This window comes from Terrapene carolina, unplaced genomic scaffold (assembly GCF_002925995.2).
Source record: "Terrapene carolina triunguis isolate 2854851 unplaced genomic scaffold, T_m_triunguis-2.0 Scaffold69, whole genome shotgun sequence".
In the NCBI taxonomy this organism is placed as follows: Eukaryota; Metazoa; Chordata; order Testudines; family Emydidae; genus Terrapene; species Terrapene triunguis.
This window is the reverse complement of record NW_020664420.1, coordinates 10,115,685-10,137,439: the sequence shown is the minus strand read 5'-3', so window position 1 is coordinate 10,137,439 and position 21,755 is coordinate 10,115,685.

Sequence of the window (21,755 nt, the reverse complement as noted above, 5' to 3'; positions counted from 1 at the left end):
GTGGAAACACACAAGAAGGACATGGCTCACATAAATTCCTCTGCCAGACTCAGATCTATCATTATGCCTACATAAATTGTCACGTGAGAAGAGCTAGTAGGGAGAATGCATGTTAGGACTCAGCTCTGTGTCCACAGACTTCCTGTGTGACCTTGGGCAAATCATTCAGGGCCTTGTTCAAACTCACATTGGTTTCAATTGGCTGTTTGCAATACAAATATATACCTTCATGATCCAGAAAGTAAAGAGTACAAGCAAAGGAAAAGCCATGCTGCATATACACCTCTACCCCAATATAACGCAACCTGATATAACACGAATTCGGATATAACACGGTAAAGCAGTGCTCGGGGGGGCTGCGCACTCTGGCGGATCAAAGCAAGTTCGATATAACGCGGTTTCACCTATAACACGGTAAGATTTTTTGGCTCCCGAGGACAGCGTTATATCGGGGTAGAGGTGTACTACTTTTTCCATAGGAGTTTGAGATGTGAAAGTGTTATATATGTGCTTTGTAAAGTCTTATTTGGCCAAACTGGAAGCACTTCTTCTGGCACATGGGAGCTGGACCTACTTCATTTACAGGGGCCAACTCCCGTTCAGAGACTTTTACCCTCTTCTGGGATCAACACTCTCAGTAAGTATTGGCAGTGACACCAGCCAGCCTTTCAACACCGACTAGGGTTTATTAGTCAACTGGAACACAGCATCAGGAAGTCCTCAGGTCAGCACAGAGAAGCAACGGTAAAGACAGAGTTCATAGTGGCAGGCAAAGCCATGACTCCACCAAGCCACGTTGCTATAGAGTCCATCTTGGCTCTTTCTCTGTCCCTTTGTCACAGAGCAAGGGGACTTCTGGCCCCTTACTGAAACTTAGTGGGGGGGTTTGGTTGGCCCTCTCCCAATACCAAAAGAAAGGGGAAGGGCCGATGAGAAATCAAGACCCCGAGACTCACAGTTCCCAGGGCCGATGGGAAGAGGCCAACGCCCCAGGTCAGCCCGACTGATGGGGCAGGCAGGCCAATGTGGGAGTCAGGAGCTTGGGGGTCCAATCCTCTGGGTGAGCTGGAGCTGCCTGAGCAGAACAAGGCCGTGCTAAGGAGAGAGCGGCAGCCTGCGCTGAGTTGGCAGCAGAGCCGCAGCCAGATCCAGAGAGAAGCAGCCCAGAGAGCAAAGCTGAGCTGGGAGCAGAGAGCTGTTGCGCTGAGGCAGAGTGGGGCTGGGGCTGGGGTTGGGGCTGGGGCAGTCTGGAGCCGAGTGCGGTGAGCAGCTTGGGAGAGTGAGGGGGGACCCTGGGCAGAGGGCCCAGTGCAGGAAGACATCACCAGACAAGAGATGTTGTAGGCCAGACTTGGAGGCGGATCATGACCCCAAAGGTGGGGGGGGGAGGGAGGATTGTCTACGCTGGGAAGCTAGACGCTTCCACCTAAAGTCTGAAGGCATGTGGCCACCACTAGAGCAAGTGTCTGACCCGCGGCATCCCTGCAGCACAGCCAGGGCTTGGGCCTGGGCCGGAGACCTGGCACATCTGAGGTAGGGTTGCCAGCTTTCTGACTGCAGAAAACCAAACACACTTGCCTTACCCCCGTCCCACCCTTCCCTGATGCCCTGCCCCTTCTCCGAGGCCCTGCTCCCGCTCACTACATCCCTCCATCACTCGCTCTCCCCCACTCTCACTCACTTGCTTATTTTCACTGGGCTGGGGCAAGGGGTTGGGGTATGGGAGGGGGTGATGGCGCCGGCTGGGGGTGCGGGAGGGGGCTCAGGTCTAGGGCAGGGGGCTCAGGTGCAGCAAGGGATGCGGGCTCTGGGAGGGAGTCTAGGTGGGGCAGGGAGTTGGGGTATGGGAGGGAGTGCGGGGTGTGGGCTCCGGGAGAGAATTTGGGTGCAGGAGGGAGCTCAGGGCTGGGGCCGAGGGTTGGGGCGTGAGAGAGGGTGCGGGCTCCAGGCGGTGCTGCCCTCAGGTGGCTCCCAGAAGCCGCTGGCATTCCCCTCTAGCTCCTAGGCGGAGGTGCAGACAGATGGCTCCGCACACTGCCCCATCCGCAAGCGCCACCCTCACAGCTCCCATTGGCTATGGTTCCCAGCCAATGGGAGCTGGGGAGCCAGCACTTGGGGGGTGGGGGCAGCGCACGGCGCTCCTTGGCTGTCCCTGAGCCTAGGAGCTGGAGGGGGGACATGCCGCTGCTTCCAGGAGCCGTGCGGAGCCAGGGAGCCTTCCAGAAGCCTTAGCCCCCAGCTGTGCTGACTAGAGCCCCCAGAGTCCCTTTTCGACCAGGCGTTCCAGTCAAAAAACGGACGCCTGGCAACCCTAATGTGAGCAACAGACTGTGAACTTTCCTTACATTCCAGAGACAGCTGTTTGTGGTTTCCCCATGCCCATAGAATGGGGTTACTTGTCTCCTTTAAGCTTTCCCTAGGCAAAGAATGAGTTACAGCTGGCAAGAAATGTTAGAGACAACAAGGGGGAGTTCTTCAAATTTGTCAGACAAAAAAGAAAGACCAAGGACAATGTGGGTCCACTGCTCAATGGACATGATGAGCTGGTAACAGAAGAGGATAGGAAAGCAGAGCTGCTCAGTGCCTACTTTGCTTCAGTCTTCTCACAAAAAAATAACGTGACCGGATGACTAGCAAAGTTACTACAGACAAAGGGGAAAGGATGCAGATTGAGGATAAATAAAGAACATGTCAGAAATCTTCTGACCAATGTGAATGAATTCAGATCAGTGGGGCTGGATGCTATTCACCCGAGAGTATTGAAGGAATTAGCTGAAGAAATCTCAGAGCCACTGGTAATAATATTTACAAACTCATGGATGACAGAAAAGGTCCCAGAAGACTGGAGTCGGGCTAATGAACTGCCCATCTTTAAAAAAGGGGTCCTACTTAGCTCTGCCTTAACCAATCATTTTACACGAACGGGCTACAAAATGGTATTTTCCACCAATCCTGGCCCATTATGAAACAATTCTTAACCCAATCAGACCCCACCACCTTAGTTGATTTAAATCTTGCAAAATTAGTTATGCAACAGACAGAAACAATTAAAGAATCAGACGGAGACCACATAGATAAACAATAGGGAAGTAGGGGCCATAAAGGCAAAACAATAGAGAAGTATAGATAAGTATCAGAGGGGTAGCCGTGTTAGTCTGGATCTGTAAAAAGCAACAGAGAGTCCTGTGGCACCTTTAAGACTAACAGATGTATTGGAGCATAAGCTTTCATGGGTGAATGCCCACTTTGTCGGATGCATGTAAGTATAGATAAGTGTTTCTTGCCAGATGGAATGCTATCAAACAACGCTTTCTTTAAACATCTTAAGATCTGTTTCTTTATCTGGTGATGGTGGGTACTATTAGAACAGGAACGCTGCCTTAACAGCCCAATATTACATTGTTTTCGTGCAATTGAGATGGAACCTGAGGATGTGACTCTCTGCAACTTAGCTCATGGCTGCTGTCTCTCACTCTGGCTGCTGTTTTTACTGCAGAAGAAGGCCTCAGACCTTACAATGAAGCCATTGATGCAAAGTTCCCTGGAACTCACACCACATGGCAAACGAGTTTTAATACAAACTCGACAACGTTCCTGTCTTCAGCATTGGGCAGCTAGAGGAAATGAAGCGTAATTGCTTTCTCAGCCACCACTGGTGGTAGTAGAGTCAGTTGCCTTTCGCTAGATGGTGGTTCTGCTTTAGGAGAAGACTTTCCATCCAGCAAAGGAAGTGAGGGAAACTTGGATTTGGCATGGTATTCCCTAATGGCTCAGAGAACAGAAGGCAAATAAAAAGAACCCAACTTGTATTATTATTTTAAATCTCATGAGTTTGTGATTTTTGATCATTTGAGATTGACAATACTGACTTAGTGAGGAAATTCTGCTCCATGTGTAACTGAAAGCAGTGGTGTTTCTCTAGAGCAGTACTGTTACATTGGTGTGACCAAGAACAGATTTAGCCCTAAGTAATTACCAGAGATAACATCACCCAGGGGTGCTTCCCACAGCACAGAGCTTACTAACACCATGGTAAGGTATGTAGTTCAGTCCTGAGCCAGAGGAAACAAGCCCCCTGCTGAGTCATCAACACCACTTCCTGCAGCACCTAGACATTCCTTGCAGGTTGCCCATGTAATTATTGATTTAACATGTTTGTTTTGTATGATCTGGCAGAACAAGGGTCTGAGCGTATTTTATTATTTTTCACGTCATAGAAATCACTGCTCTGCTCCATTGGCGGCTAATACTGGGTAGCTGGCTCTGCATTCAGCCATCCTAAATTCTTCTAAAGGTACGCATCCGGCTCCTCTGCTCAGCTACTACCCTTGAACTGCCGCTGGGTCTGCCATGTGCTTTGACTTGTACCTTCCCTTTCTTAACAGTATGTCATTCAGCTCACCTGTAACGCAGTGCACTCTGCACTCTGTTACGCACATGGGAATACGTTCCGGGTCACTGGCAACACAAAACAATTTGCGGCTGACAAAGCAATAATGATACAAGGAGCATGGGTTTGCTCTGACAAGCCAGATAGGCTCTGCCCGCTTCCATATGGCAACGTACAAATGCCATGTAATTTGTGTCATGGACAGTTGCTAGAGGTTTGTGAATGAGCCTTTTGCCCCAAAATCCAAACCTGGAACAGAACTTAAATTAGGGCAGAAGAGCTTAGGACCCTAACCCAGCCAAACAGCACCCCTCTTAAATCAAGAATCTGGTGGCCTCCTACCTGCACTCTTCATTCCAGAAGTAAGTCTGGAATGGGGAGTGCAGGTAGGAGTGTCCAGTTGATCTACTCTCCCTACATGGCTTTTCAAGGTATCATTGGGTGGGCCGTAGAGCCCCAAAGCCTACTGTTAAGGGTACTTGCGGGAATGAGTGCCTTACCCTTAATTCTTCAGGCTCCTTCAAAGACATTTACAATAATACCTGAGGGTACCAGCCTACCAGCTGCTCCCTGAAGAGACAGAAGCAGGGATCAAGCCAGCTAGCAAGTGGCTAAAGAAATCAGGTATTCATTAATGCCATGGTGCATCCTGGGGCTTCCCTCAGAACCCGAGGGAGGCAAGAGCTAGTGAAACAGCAACAGCAGCTGAGCTATCAGTGTAGGAGCAGGCAGGCCCTGTACAGTGGGATTTCTGGGGGAGCAGGCCACAAGCAGAAGCAGGAAGGCGAAGGGAAGAGAGGCTACTGTCTGGAGGGGTAGGAGGTCACTGCCCCACCTCTGTCCCAGAGACAACTAAATACAAGAGGGGACACGTTCATGGCTGCTGGGGGTGTGGGCAAGTTTCTCCCTTTTCCGATACCATCATGAAGTGTGACAGAGTGCTGGGCAACAGCAGCTGAGCCAGCCCTCTGACCACTGCACCTCCAATGAGTTGCCCCAGAGCACACCTGATTATGGGAACTGTGCCCAGTTGATAGATGGCATGGGATGGAGCCAGTTAAAGAGCTAGCTAACTCAGTAGCCCAGAGGGTACAAAAGGCACAGGCCGGGGATGGGCAGAGTAAGTGAGATCTCTCCCCTCCTTGACTCAGGAGCGGAGGGCTCCATGGTACAATATGCTGTGGCATAGTCTGTATAGGTGGTAGGTAAGAACACTGTAAGAACACGAGGTGTTTTACAAGAAGGTCTCTGAGCCATTTGTGGGCTAGGAACTAGACAGGAACAAGTCAGCCCTGCCACATGAAGCCAGTGAGTTTCACTAGAATTCATTTGAGTTTATGGGTTCATGCAAACCTGGAACTCCAAGCAAAATCTTGGGTACCTGGGAACCGTGTATTGTGGTTTGAAATCCATGCACGGTGCTATTACGTGGGCTAGGACACTTGTGATATTTCTTCCCCTCCTCCACAAAGATTCAAATGTACATTGAGCTGCCTTAGTCTCAGAATCCTGTCTCCGCTAGCTGACTGCAAATGACAGAAATCAGAGAAAAAGCCATTAATATTTACACTTCTTGGGAATGAGAAAAAGGAAGGAGCCCTTGAGAAAAGAGGGGTTGCGTGCGCTGAACATTGCAGATGATTTCTCTTAGTCCAGCTCTGGGATGGAAAGATCAAAAAATCTGTTTGGGAAGGAGGGTCTTGCATAGCTCAGACTCCAGCAATCCATTCATTTCATGCATTTTTCATAATGTTCTTGTCTTTCACCAGCTGTCTACCACCTTTTCTCATCCTACACTAGTGCCTCAAGTATGCCTGCATGGAATTCACTGCTATCAGCTTCTGCTGTGTACCAGAAATCTCAGTTTCAAGCACAGGACCCAAGATAACGGATGAAAAGAAATAAAAAGCCATGCAAGTATCTGGAAAATGTGTGGCAATTACAGTCTTTGACCCTTCACACGAGATCAATACCACACTCACACATGCCTCAATCATGAACAGAGCCTTTTACTTAAGGAATAAAAGGAAAGCCAGTCCATCTTCATTTAGCAAAGAGCCCTAAAGACAGGCAAGGCGAGGCTTGAATTTATTCCCAGCTTCCCCTCATCATGGTGTCAATAATAGATGAAGATGCTCAATTCTGCCGGCGCATGTCTGCGCAGTAGTGTCTCCCACCAAGGGAGGGATTGAATACACTCACGCTGCCTCGTGTGATTGTGAAAACACTGGCTCACCTAACCAGGGCTTTAACAAATGGATTTGAAGGAAATTAAGGGATTTTGTGGCAGGACACAAAGGTGAAATACAGCCTCCTTGTTTTATTGCTCAGGTAATAAACGAGAGGGAGAAAAAATGAGCTCAGTACCGCATGCTGCTTCTCCTGACCCCAGAGTGACTCGTGAAACAGAGGATGCCGCAATACACTCTTCTTTCTCACAAAAGATGGGTGCACATGGTATCTCTTTCCTAGTTCCTTGCAGGATTTAGGTGGCAGGTACCGTCCTGATGGATGTGTCTCACCCACCCTGCTCTCCCCAATGATACTGGCACTAAAGGGAGAGCCAACCGTTTTTACTAGCATTCTATTAAACAACAGGGCATTGGGGGTATGTACAATGGAATTTAGGGGCCAGGCCGATGTGACACATATAAGCACAAGTAACGATCCTCCGGCCTCCATATCAACCAGGATCCTACTGCTATAACCACATAGCCAGACTATCACTGAGTCTGACCTGCACTGGCAGGCAAGCATACACTGCATGGAGCACATGCCTCTCCATCCAGCTCCCTGGCTCCTGTTACCTTCACAATCCCCCTCTGCCAACATGCCTTCACCACCCCCAGTACCACCCAGCATTGCCCCCTACCAGAGAGAATAGCTGTTGTATCACCTCCCTGCAGCAGCTTTGGTACAGGCCTGGTACCCCCAGTGCAGTGTCTGTGGGCTATTACCCACCAATCCAGCATTGTTTCCAAAGGAGGTGTGGGTGGTGTAGCCAGAATAGCCCTACCTTCTACAATACAGCAGGGATGGGAGCAGGATAGAGCAACTTCCTGGAGCTACCTCCAGCTCATATACTTAAGGAACTGGCTAAAGAGATTTCTGAGCCATTGGCAATGATCTTTGAGGACTCATGGAGGATAGGAGAGACCCCAGACGACTGGTAAAGGACAGTGCTTAATTTGTGCCAGGGCTGAGCCCCGGCACTTCTAGGCTTGTCAGTTCATAGCTCGGCACCGCTGGGCTTGCCGTGTCAGTTATGGATGTAAAAAAATTGCTTAAGGCCCGGCCTCTAATTGCTTGAGCCCCAGCACCTCTTTCATTACAAATTAAGCACTGGTAAAGGACAAAGATAGTACCGATCTATAAAAAGGGGGGGAAAGGGCAACCCAGGGAATTATAGATCAGTCAGCTTAACTTCGGTACCCAGAAAGATAATGGACCAAATAATCAAACAATACATTTGTAAGTACCTAAAAGATAATAAGGTGATAAGGAAGAGTCAACATGGATTTGTCAGGAACAAATCATGTCAAACCAACCTCATATCTTTCTTTGACAAGAAAACAAGCCTTGTGGATGGGGGGGAAGCAGTAGATATGGTATATCTTGATGTTAGTAAAGCTGTTGATGCTGTCTCACATGACCTGCTCATAAGCAAACTAAGGAAACACAACCTAGACAATAAGATTGCTGCACTACTGGTTGGAAAACCATAATTAGAGAGTAGTTATCAATGGTTCACAGTCAAGCTAGAAGAGCATATCAAGTGGGTTCCAGCAGGGATCTGTCCTGAGTTTGGTTCTATTCAGTATCTTCATAAATGACTTGCATAGTAGCATAGAGTGTACACTTATAAAGTTTGAAGATGATTAAGAAGCTGGGAGAGGTTGCAAGTGCTTTGGTGACAGGATTAGAATTCAAAATGACCTTGACAAACTGAAGAAATGGTCTGAAATAAATAGGATGAAATCCTACAAGGACCAATGCAAGGTACTCCACTTGGGAATAAATAATCAATTGCACAAGTTCAAAATGGGAAATGACTGCCTAGGAAGGAGTACTGCAGAAAAGGATCTGGGGGTTACAGTGGATCACAAACTAAATATGAGTCAGCAATGTAATACGGTTGCAAAAATGCAAATATCATTCTGAGATGTATGAGTAGGAGTGTTGTAAACAAGACACAAGAGGTAATTCTTCCGTTCTACTACGGCCTCAGCTGGAGTACCGTGTCCAGTTCTGGGGACACAGGAACTATAGGGTGCTGGGCCCAGCCCCACAGGGAGGGGGAGACACAGGAGCCGCAGCTGCAGGGTAAAGTCCTCAAGGGTTCCTGTGTTGTAATTTGAGAAACAAGGTGAGTGAAGGGTTCCTGTGTTGTAATTTGAGAAACAAGGTGGGTCCAATATTTTATTGGACCAATTTCTGTTAGTAATAGAGACAAACTTTCAAACTACACAGAGCTCTCCTTCAGCTCTGGGAAAGAGACTCAGAGTGTCACAGCTAAATACAAGATCGAACAGATCGTGTAGCATACGTAGTTAGCACATATTCACATATTTTCTAAACAGACATGACAGACCAAGGGTGGGAGGGGAAACAGAAAGGAAAAACTTGCCAAAGTCACACAGCAGGTCTGGCAGAGCAAGGACTAGAACCCAGGTCTCCTGACTGCCAACAATAAAAACCTGGTGTAAGGAACTAGAGAATCAGAGCTCTAATGTCTTTTCCCAAATATATGGGCCTGCCCAGAAATGGAAATATTGCCACAGCTGTGCAGTCCCAAGCAGCAAGATTGCTAGTGAAATGGGGTCTTCTGAAATCCCCTTTGAACAGGAAGAAGGATCACCCACAAGTCTTCACCAAGTTCTCCCAGTTAAGCAGCTCTTACCATTTCATCTGAGACATCACACACAGTTACTTGTTTTTCCCAGGCATCTAAATTCATTTTTCTTTTTAAAAAATAATCTAAAAATATGTTATCTTCAATAATACTTTTCTACTGCAGCCACAAGATATGTAACATCAGAAGAAGAGATCAAAATCCTAGAGAACCAAATCACTGTGGCTTGAAAGAGTGCTCTGTACTTGGTAGTTTGGGGAAAAGGCCCAGAGAAGTTACCTAATGTCTATAGAAGAGCCCAGAAATTAAAATGAAAATTAATTCCTTCCTGTCATGTTATATACAGTGGAGCCAATCCAATCAGAGCCCAGAACAGAATTTTTAGGCCCTGGCCCTGCAAACACTTATTCATATGCCTAACTTTAAACATGCTTAAAATTAAGCATGTGTTTCCTGTTTCAGGACTGGGACCCTAGCCAATCACCCTGCATCACTCCTTTTCAGAGTCTATTGATAATTCCATTGATAAAAGTCTATTGATAGTGGGGTTTTATATCCATGGCTTTTCTAGGTAGGAAATCCTCGTATGCAGATAGCTGCACAATGGACTCCCAGTGCAAAACTCCCCATGCACCTGATCCTGTGAGAGGCTGAGTTCCTCCTACAAGATTCTGAGGACCCTCAATTCCTAATAAAGTCAACAGGAGTTGTGGGTTCTCAGCACCTCACAGGATTGGGTATTTAATGAGGAAAATGAATGAACAGTGCCTGGCTTTGCTCACATACAAGCATCTGCTACTTCTGATTGGAGCTGGGTAGCTCAGATGAACTTGGCTCTTCCTTTGGCACGGGCTATACATTTAATCAGGTGAAATAAGATCCACTATGCTTTAAGATTAAACTGTGCTGGAGAATCATCAACATATGGCACTTGCTCTTCTCTAAATGGCACTGCTCACTCAGAGCCTCGCTACAGTAATTTACTGTATTTTTACAGCAGCAGTCAGCACAGATCATTAAATGCAGAGTCCACTGCAGAAGCTACAGTAGGGAGCAATCTCTAGGGACTCCTCTATCACTATTCCGTGAACCCATCTTTGCTTTGTGAATTTAGTGACCAGCCACCTCACATTCATTCAACAGCTGTGTCAGGGCATGTGGGGCATGTGTGACAGAGATGGCAATTTCCTGCAGTATCTTTGGGACATCTTATTGAAATAAATGTCAAGAGCTTTGGAGTCCATTGTATTAAAAATGCAAAGTTTATGTATAACTGTCATGGGGAGGGGGGAATATGACCAGTGTAAACCCTGGCAAGCATTATGAGCTTCAAAGGACTACTTGAAACAATGTGCCAGACAAGAATGAATTTATGGGACACAAAAATTAAGTGGGTTTCGTAGGAAATCTCTAGGGGGAGGTGCATCCAAATGTACCCTCTCCAGGTATGCAAGAACTCAGCCTTTTGAAGCTTCACCCTGAGGTGAAGACTTTTGTCTGCTGCTTACCTGTTACATGAGGACAGAATCAAAGGCCCAAACTGTATAAAGAAAAGAATGAATGACTGATCTATGTGCTTGTTCTGAGATAATAACTGTTATGAACCTGTAACCACAGAACAACCTCTTGGTGGGGTTTGAAGGACTGAATTCTGTCAGAGGACTTGTCAGAGTCCTTGTTAATCTCAGGTAAGCTTAGTGGCATGCATGTGGGTTCTTTTATTGATTTGAATTAGGGCTGCCAAGCAATTAAAAAATTAATCGTGATTAATTCCTTTGTTAAACAATAACAGAATACCATTTATTTAAATACTTTTGGATGTTTTCTACATTTTCAAATATATTGATTTTGATTAGAACACAGAACACAAAGTGTAGAGTGCTCACTTTATATTTATTTTTTATTACAAACATCTGCACTGTAAAAAACAAAAGATATAGTCTTTTTCAATTAACCTAATACAAGTACTGTAGTGCAATCTCTTTATCATGAAAGTTGAACTTACAAATGTAGAATTATGTACAAAAAATAATTGCATTCAAAAATAAAACAATGTAAAACTTTAGAGCCTACAGGTTCACTCAGTCCTACTTCAGCCAATCGCTCAGACAAACAAGTTTGGTTACAATTTGAAGGAGATAATGCTGCGCACTTCTGGTTTACAATGTCACCTGAAAGTGAGAAAAGGCATTCTCAAGGCACTGTTGTAGCCGGTGTCGCAAGATACTTATGTGCCAGATGCGCTAACGATTCATATGTCCCTTCATTCTTCTACCACGATTCCAGAGGATATGCTTCCATGCTGATGACAGGTTTTGCTTGATAACGATCCGAAGCAGTGCAGACCGACACAGGTTCATTTTCATCATCTGAGTCAGATGCCATCAGCAGAAGGTTGATTTTCTTTTTGGTGGTTCGGGTTCTGTAGTTTCCAAATTGGAGTGTTGCTCTTTTAAGAAATCTGAAGCATGCTTCACACCTCATCCCTCTCAGATTTTGGTCGGCACTTCAAATTCTTAAACCTTGGGCTGAGAGCTGTAGCTATCTTTAGAAATCTCACATTGGTACCTTATTTGCGTTTTGTCAAATCTGCAGTGAAAGTGTTCTTAAAACGAACATGCGCTCGGTCATCATCCGAGACTTCTATAACATGAAATATATGGCAAAATGTGGGTAAAATAGAACAGGAGACATACAATTTTCCCGCAAGGAGTTTAGTCACAACTTTAATTAATGCATTATTTTTTTTAATGGGCATCATCAGCATGGAAGCATTTCCTCTGGAATGGTGGCCGAAGCATGAAGGGGCATACGAATGTTTAGCATATCTGGCACGTAAATATCTTGCAACACCGGCTACAAAAGTGCGAATGCCTGTTCTCACTTTCAGGTGACATTGTAAATAAGAAGTAGGCAGCATTATCTCCTATAAATGTAAACAAACTTGTTTGCCTTAGCTATTGGCTGAACAAGAAGTAGGACTGGGTGGACTTGTGGGCTCTAAAGTTTTACATTGTTTTGTTTTTTAGTGCAGTTATGTAACAAAAAAAATCTACATTTGTAAGTTACACTTTCATGATAAAGAGATTGCACTACAGTACTTGTATGAGGTGAACTGAAATACTATTTCTTTTGTTTATAATTTTTAGTGCAAATATTTGTAATCAAAAATAATAATATAAAGTGAGCACTGTACACTTTGTATTCTGTGTTGTAATAGAAATCAATATATTTGAAAATGTAGAAAAACATCCAAAAATATTTAATAAATTTCAATTGGTAGTCTATTGTTTAATAATTCATTAATCGAGAATATTTTTTTTAATTGCGATTAATTTTTTTTTAATCGTGTGAGTTAACTGTGATTAAGCGACAGTTAATTTGAATACATTTTCTCTATAGTGCTTTCACCTTAAGAATAAGTGTGCTTGCTGAGAAAGGGCAGTGAAATAACATAACAGGTGGGCAATTACGCTGTTTATGGCATTTGAGGAGAAAGCAAAGTGCAAATGCTGGCTTGTTTAGGCAGTCTGACTTGGTGGGGAATTCACAATGCCGGCAAGGAACTGTGCAGCCTGGAAAAACCCTAGTCAGGCGGGAAAGAGATGCAAATATTCCCCATTAGAGGTGACAGCTGAGGAGCCAGGAGTCTAGAGTGGGTGCCCTTGCTGGACTATGGAGAGGGAATAAGGTGCAGTTCCCCTGAACGATTGCAGCACGAACATTGCCAAAGCAACCAGCAAGAACACTGCCTTTGAGCTAGTGAAAATAGATCTCTCTCTCTCCCCGAGACAGTCCCACAGGTGCAGAGGAGATGCTAGGACTCCCTGGGCTGAAATGGGAGGGAGCAGCTAGCAGGACATTTCCCATTAATATCCCTTGATTCTGCCTCAGCCTACGATTGAGACATAGTGCAAAGCCCTCCATCTCCCTCTACCCCAAGTTTCTGGGTTGGGTGTGTTGAAGGCAATGGCTAGAGTAGATTGAAATAGAAGACAGAGTTTTCACTGCAGCAGCCAATAGGAGAGGGAGCTGTGGTGGGAGCATTTCCTAAGCCGTGGAGAGCTTGCCCCTTGATTAAAGGGAAGGGCTATTTGATAACAATGCTTTTTATTTGCTAGCTTTTTTATTTTCCACTGCAAATTGCCCTTTACACTGTACCGTAGTTCACATGACTGGACATGTCTACACGTACAGTGCTGCAGTTGTACTGATGCAGCGCCCCTGCAACGCATCAGGTGAAGACGCTCTATGCTGATGGGAGAGAGCTTTCCCATTGGCATAATAAAACCACCGCCGTGAATGGCAGAAGCTATGTCGGCAGGAGAAGCTCTCCCACTGACATGGTGATGTCCACACAAGGGCTTATGTTGGTGTAACTTATGTCACTCACACGCCTGCGGGCACTTCCATATAAATAAAAACTAAAACAATGACCCAAGTTCAGAGAGATATTCAGGAGTCTGGATGCCTTTCCAAAGCTGGTTTGAACTATCTGATCCTCCTGAGTCTGCAAAACAGGGATGATGTTTCTGGCATTTCCTGTTTGGAGCCCAGCTGGAGAACAGAAGTGAAACAGCCAATTTAAAATGGTCACAATCTGTCTTCTCCAGACTTGAGGATTCCATCTGCATCTGACAAACACACTTACCCAAGCCACTCAGAGCCTCAGCAACATGTTTGATTCAAGTATGTTTCTTGAAAGAGGGCAAAGGTCTGGGTGGGTGTGACATTCTATACCTCAAAGTAGCACCCTGGAACCCCCATATTCACCACTGACATATTAGGATATGTTTTGTACAAAGTACACCTTGTGAGGTATCATTTTAAAAGTCTTGATCTGTCGAACCTTAATATCCTGATGGATTGTATGTACTATCATTGTATGTGATGTTATGAAGTATTGCTGTATGCGTCACTGAAATATGTTCTGAGGTTGGGAGACGCCCACAGCTGGCTTTTCAGTAGGGACAAAGGAGCAACTATCACTGGCCAGACAGGCGTTAATGGCACATCAAGAAGAATCCGCTCTCCGAGAGGCACCTTAGGGCGGCCTAACCCCCATGTCACAGCAAGGATCTTTTTAGCAGTTGGAAGAAAGTATAAAATAGAGACAGTGACATCATCACTTGACCGCTTCCCCACCTCCCCCACCATCTCAGCACCTGGAAGATTGCCGGAAATTGGTCCCAGGCTGGAAGGGCGTTTAGTCTGTGTATTGAGGAACTGTGAGCTGCCTGCAACGCCTGTTAGGGTGAGAGACCGCTTGATTTAAATCTTGCTTAGTCTGTTAAAGTTAGAGTTTAGACTGCGTTTCTATTTTTATTTCTTAGGTAGCCAATTTTGATCTCTATGCCAGCTACAGATAATCACTTAAAATCCATCTTTCTGCAGTTAATATTTCTGTTTTATGTTTTACCTAAAACAGTGTGGGTTTGGTTGAAGTGCTTGCGGAATCTCGCCTCAGATTACAAAGGCTGGTGCATGTCCACTTTCCTTTGAAGAAGTGGTGAACTAATTAACGAGCTTGCACTGTTCAAGGGAGTCTTGAGCAGTGTCTCTTATCTCAGCTGGTTCACCCATCTCCAATGAAGGCCTTGTCTACACTAGCGAGCTTACACTGCACAGCTGTAGTTGCTCTATGCCTACAGGAGAGAGCTCTCCTGTCAACATAATAAAACCACCTCAATGATTGGCAGTGGCTATGTCGGCGGAGAATCGCTCCCGCCAACATAGTGCTGTGTACACTAACACTTACGCCGGCAAAACTTATGTCACTGAGGGGGTGTTTTTTACCTCCCAGCCCGAGTGACAAAAGTTTTGCCAACATAAGTGCCAGTGTAGACATGGCCTAACACTCTAGCGTTCTGAGCTTATCCACATCTTATCTGAGCTATTCAAGGCTCTTGAGTTTGCAAAACTAAGCTGGAAGCAGGCTGATTTGTGCACATGGCCCCGAGTTCTGACTGCCAGGACCTCAATATTTACAAGCTTGCAGTACTGTGCTCTGTTTTATAAGCAGCCTGCAGAGCTGGCAAGGAGTAATTAAACTATTTCTTTATTGCCCTAGGTCCTGAGGAAAATCTTTAAGAGGAGAACTAGAGATAAATCAGTAACACTTGAAGGGGAGGAGAGGATGACATAAAATACCCATAACATAAAAAGAATCATTTCATGCACAGCCATAGTGCTGGAGAATCCAGACTTCATCAACTCGTGCCTCAGATACATGCTAGTCAACTTAATTTGGGCAGGTATAAAGACAAAATAAAATCTTACTACAGTAATTGGTTTTCAAAGAAAGATGCCTTTTAGTCTGCATAGATTTGCTAATGGGCAAAATATTAATTCCACACCCTGCTCTGCATTTTGAGGTGTGAGCCACTTAAGTCTAACAACAATGGCCCCTCTGAGGGAGGATGAATATGCTGACCCAATTACAGTCCTGGCTGCTTGCTGCTGCTGGAAATCTGTTCATCTAAGTCATCTTGCTCCACTGTAGATCAATTCCTGAACAGATGACTTGGTAGAGCAAAATCAACATCCATCTCTATTAGGGCAGGGCTAAAAAACAATGACACTACTTATCATTAAGGTTAAGATTTTGTCACAGTTATTTTTAATAAAAGTCACAGACAGGTTGAAGTCAATAACCAAAAGTTCCCGGAAGTCCGTGACATGTCTGTGATTTTTATTAAAAATAATGGGGAGGGGGTGCTGATGGGGGGACAACTGAAGCCCCAAGGCTGTAGCGGAAAATGTCACAAGGGCTACTAGAATGATCTGAGGAATGGAAAATCTGTTTTATGAAAGGAGACTCAAAGAGCTTGGCTTGTTTAGCCTAATCAAAAGAAGGCTGAGGGGAGATATGATTGCTCTTTATAAATATATCCGAGGGATAAATATCAGGGAGGGAGAGGAATTATTTAAGCTTAGTACCAATGTGGACACAAGAACAAATGGATAGAAACTGGACATTAGGAAGTTTAGACTTGAAATTAGACGAAGGTTTCTAACCATTAGAGGCGTGAAGTTCTGGAACAGCCTTCCAAGGGGAGTAGTGGGGGCAAAAGACATATCTGGCTTCAAGACTAAGCTTGATAAGTTTATGGAGGGGATGGTATGATGGGATAGCCTAATTTTGGCAATTAATTGATCTTTGATTATTAGCGGTAAATATGCCCAATGGTCTGTGATGGGATGTTAGATGGGGTGGGATCTGAATTACTACAGAGAATTCTTTCCTGGGTGCTGGCTGGTGAGTCTTGCCCACATGCTCAGGGTTTAACTGATCACCATATTTGGGGTCGAGAAGGAATTTTCCTCCAGGGCAGATTGGCAGAGGCCCTGGAGGTTTTTCGCCTTCCTCTGCAGCGTGGGGCATGGGTCACTTGCTGGAAGATTCTCTGCACCTTGAGGTCTTTAAACCACGATTTGAGGACTTCAATAACTCAGGCATAGGTTAGGGGTTTGTTACAGGAGTGGGTGGGTAAGATTCTGTGGCCTGCGTTGTGCAGGAGGTCAGACTAGATGATCATAATGGTCCCTTCTGACCTTAAAGTCTATGAGTCTTTGAAAGTCACGGAATCGATGACATAATCTTATCCTTACTTATCATAAAAAGAGACAGTTTTATAAGCCAGTTTCTGTTCCCCCCGGCATCTAATAAAACACAGCAGCATGCACCGCAAGAGTTTTTTGTATTAAAATTCTGCGCTTGAGCTTAAAAAATGGTGTTGCCTAAGGGGTAGCCAGGCACTAGAGCAGATTTAGGAAATGCAGCCCTTCTGCCAGCTGTTGTTGGCAGCAAGAAAGGCTAGGTTCAATATCCAGGGGTTCCTCTTAAAATTACAAGACAAAACCACCTAGAGACTCCACCCAGAAACCTGGGACAACGAAATACCTCCCTTGGGCATTAGGCAATACTTCCCCACTTGTAAACACAAAGAAAACTTGTATTAAGGGGAGAGGGAACACAGCACTAATTTGCGGAAATGCAGTAATGACTCAAATGTGTGCAAACAATAAGTAAAACACTGACCACATACCGGGGGCACTGGAATGGGGGGACTAGGGGCCATGACCCCATCACTTTTTACCAACTGTAAGGGTGAGCGGCGGGGGAAAGGGGGCGGACAGGAGCGAGCGGGGTCTTGGGGGAAGAGACAGCGCGGGAGCAGGGCCTCCGGGAAGAGGCAGTGTGGGGGTGGGGTCCTGGGGGAATGGGCGGTGCGAGGGCGGAGGCTCGGGGAGAAGGCATGGTGGCAAGGTGGGGGTGGGGAGGGAAGGGGCAGTGTGGGGAGGAGTCTCAGGGGGCGGGGCCACAGTTTGGGCACTAGTGGTCCCCCCACTTTTAGGCAGCTTCCGTCGCTCCTGCCCCATAGTATCTTGAGCAGTAGTCCATTGCCTCAGTTTCCCCGTGTTGTGGTGTGAAAGTCTAATGGACAAATATCCCTTCAGCATGCCACTTCCCCCTTCCCTTCAGTGCACCGAGTTCACGGTGCTCCCTGGCTGTTCGGAAGAGATGCCTTGTTCCTAGTCTCTCGTGGCACCTCACCTCCGACGCTTTCCTGCCTCTCACTCAGGGATGACAACAAGGGAAAGTGGGTCCCCACTCCTAATATTTCCTGCTGCTGCTCCAGCTATTCCAGCCAATTGGAGAAGTAGAATAGCAGCACTGGTGGTTTGGTTCCCTTACTATAGTGCGTGAGCTGTGACTGCAGACATGCCAACTCATGAATTATTCACAAGAGATAGGATTTCAAACTAAAATGAAGCCTGACTCATGACAGAACTCAGACATTTGAGAGTTCTGGCCCCAGACCATGAGTCAGGATTAATTTTACTTAGAAATCGCTGTGGCATGCAGGGCTCCTGCTGTCAGACCGCCTCCGGGGCTCCCATTGGCAGCCCGCCCTGGGACTGACAGCAGGAGCCTCTCCTCACGGTGACCAGGACTTCCACTGTCAGCCCCAGCCCTGGGGCTCCTGCTGTCTGCCCCGGGCGGCCAGGCCTTCCCTACCAACCTGGGAAGTGGGAGAGGGGACCCCACTGCAGCCCCCCTAGCCTGGGGAGGGTAAAGAACCCTAAGAGGAGCAGAGGTCAGGCTGGGAGGGCTGAACTATGGCCTGGAGGATTCAGGGGGGCTGAAATGAGTAGGGTGAGGGCTGATGGGTGAGGGGGCTAGATTGATGGTGGGTTCTGAGCAGGTGGGGTGAGGGCTGGGAGGGTGGTGGGGGTCAATGGGGTAGGGGAACTGAACTGATAGGATGGTGGTGATGATGGGGGCTGGGGAACTGAAGTGAGGCGGGGCTGAGTTGAGGGGGGTTGAGTGGGGACAGAACTGATGGGGGCTGTAGGAAAGGATTAATTGCAGGGCAGGAGATCGGAGAGGGTGAGCAGGGGCCAAAAATCACCTTATCCAGTTCACACGTGAGAGTGGGCAATGCTGTGACATGCACACATCCTGCGGCTGGGCAGGGGGAATCCAAAAATCAAGAGACTGACCTACAAAACACAATATAATCTTGTATTAAAATCTCATGATTTGGGGTCCAATCTCATGATTTTTGGTCTCTTGAAGCTGGCAAGACTGTGACTGTGGGAGTGATCAGTGAAATACAAGCAGGTAGTTCCTTACCTCAGAGAGCAGGGAGGTTGCTGCTGAAAGATGCAGCCTACAGGACACACACTAGCAGAAGTGAGATGCAGACTGATGACCATCCTGTGTCCCTGCTTGCATGGGGAATATCCCCAAAGGCTATGTGGCTGCACTTCACAGACAGACACACCCACGCTCTCCGTCTTCCTCTCCTCAACCCAGCAAGCAGGAGTCAGAGAAGGTAGCTGGGAGGGAGGCTGCTTCTGGCCTGGCCAGACCCCCTAGCTGCCTGGCCAGGGCCAATACCCAGCAAGTCCATAAGCAGGGGGCATGGGCAGCGGGTATAATAGACCAGGAAAGACTCTGCCTTCCCTGGCTGAGCCGCTGCTGCGGGATGCTGAACTGGAGCTGCTCTGGCCCTGGGCCTGCAGGCACAGCCGGGGCTGCTCAGGCCAGGGCTCGGGTCAGTCAGCTGGCTGGGGCTGGCCCAGGGCTTCTCTGGTAGCAGGGCCGGGGAGGGGCTCAGGGCTCCGGTTGCAGGGGGTGGGGCCTCATGCAGAAGGGGCGAGGCTCGCTTCCCCAAAGAGGGGGTCCACCTGCCGCCCATGGTGGGGGGTGTGTGCAATGCATGAATCCTTTTCTTTTCCAGGTGATCTGCCCCCTGCAGGCTTGGGCTGTGGGCTGGCACCGCCTCCACCTGCAACTCCTTCTTGCTGCATGGACTTGGTCAGGAAGAGGAAGCTGGCCTAGGAGGTCTGGCCTAGACTAGTCCAATGCAGGAGCCTGCAAAAGGGGGTTGTCCTGGGCCCCTACCTGTGAGCCCCCCTCCCCCCGTTTCTGAATACAAGTAGCTAATTTTTTTGTAAAAAAAAGTCAAGCAAATTATCAATAACAATTTCAGGTCTTTTCAGCAAAAAGTGCATCAAAGAAAAACAAGTACTCTGAAAATTGCCAAGACTTACCCTCAACTTACTTTTGGAAAAATCAGAGTGCTCTACCAGTATTACCGCCAAACTCTGTACCTTAGACAACGACAAAGAAGATTGTATCACAGAATTGGCACATTCGGCATCAGATTCGGCATCAGATGAAGAAGAGATGGCGTGATATGTACCATGAATGGAAACTGGAAGAGAACCCACCTGATAATAAAGTAAGCCCAGGGAGTAAGTGTCGACCAGGACCAAATTGTATCGCATGGCCCAAACCAACCACAGGTAAGATCTTATCCTTAAACGAAATACAAGAGTGAGTGGAAAAGTTTGAAAAAAGAGAGTGGTTTGATTTATATCCCTGGGTCAAATATTGCAAAATGAAAGCTGTGGCAAAGAATTCAGGATTCTGACCGCATGAAAATAGTCAGAATCACAAGAACTGTCAAGTGTTATAGGCTTTAGTCAAAAATATTCAGTCAAAAGGCAATGGTCTTTCAGTTCAGTCACAAATTACTGATGCATACTTTGCTTTAGTGCATGAGAACCTCATGAATATCAAAGTGGTGGCCCATGTCCTGCAACTCACTGTAGTCCGGGGGGTTGCTCAAAGAGGAAAAGAAAAGAGTGAAAGCAGCAACGAGGGGACTTCCGGGAGCTCCTGACTCTAATAGCAAAATACGATGAGGTACGAAATACAATTGAAAGTGGACCACACAATGCAAAATACACCCATTTGTCAATACAAAATGAAATCATTCACATGATGTCAGAAATGGTACTTGAATGCATAAGCCAAGATGTGAAAGAGGCGAATATGTTCTCTATAATAGTTGATGAAACTAAAGACATTAGCAAAGTAGATCAAGTCAGTTATGTTGAGACATTATTAGCATGAAATTAGTATATGAAAGATTTCTTGGTTTCCATCCTGCCAAGTCATTTAACGCAAAGTCTCCCTTTAAGTACATGAAGACCACAGTGTCACGGTGTGATATTGATATACAGAACTGTATTGCCCAGACAATGATGGTGCCAGCATTATGAGTGGAAATGTTAATGGTGTTCAAGCTCTCTTACGGGAAGAAGTATCTCAAGCATTGTACGTTTGCTGTTTCAACCACAGGCTCAATTTAGTTATTATTGATGTATGCAAAGGGGAAAAAACATGCACTGAATTTTTTCACTATCCTAGAGAAACTGTACAGTTTTCTCTCTGGATCAGCTATACATGCTAAAAGTACAACCTAGAAATAAAGTCTTGGAATTGAAGAAGCTCTGTGACTCTTGATGGGCATGCCAAGTTTCTGCTTGTAATGCTGTGAAAAAGACAATTTCATCCATTCTTGTAACACTTTTTGTACTATCTCAAGATATGCCAAGCGGTGACAGGGCAGTGGGTGCATGAGGTCTTAGTTCAGTATTAGACTTTGATTTTATTGTCCTCCTTTGCATGTTCACAAAAATTCAACTTCTTAAAGTTGTATCTGATTATTTGCAAGCAGTTGAGTATGACTTGTCTCAGCCAGGCTTATCTGTGGACACTAATCAGCGAATTTCTGAACATGAGAGATTCAGAAGAGGTGTTTGATGAAATATGAAGTGAAGCCATTACCATAACTTCAGAAAATGATTTGAAGTTGCCTGAAGTTTGGGGCGTTCACAGTTGTGTACAAAATTTGCCTAAAAAACTTCAGGAAAGCATTTTGACTGAAGAAGTGTCAAGTGAAGAACATCCCCTTTTAGACAAAGGAGACTTCAGGAAACATGCCTTTTTGCTAATGCTTAATCAGATAACTGGAGAACTTCAAAGATTTTCTGAAAATAAATCTATTTTTATTAGTCTCAACTGCCTCAACCCAAAGTATAAGAACTTTCTTGACTTTCTAAAATTAAAGCCACTCACAGAACACTATGTCTGCAATATAGACAGTATGGAGACCAAGATAAAACTCTTGCCAAAAATAATTGAACACTAGG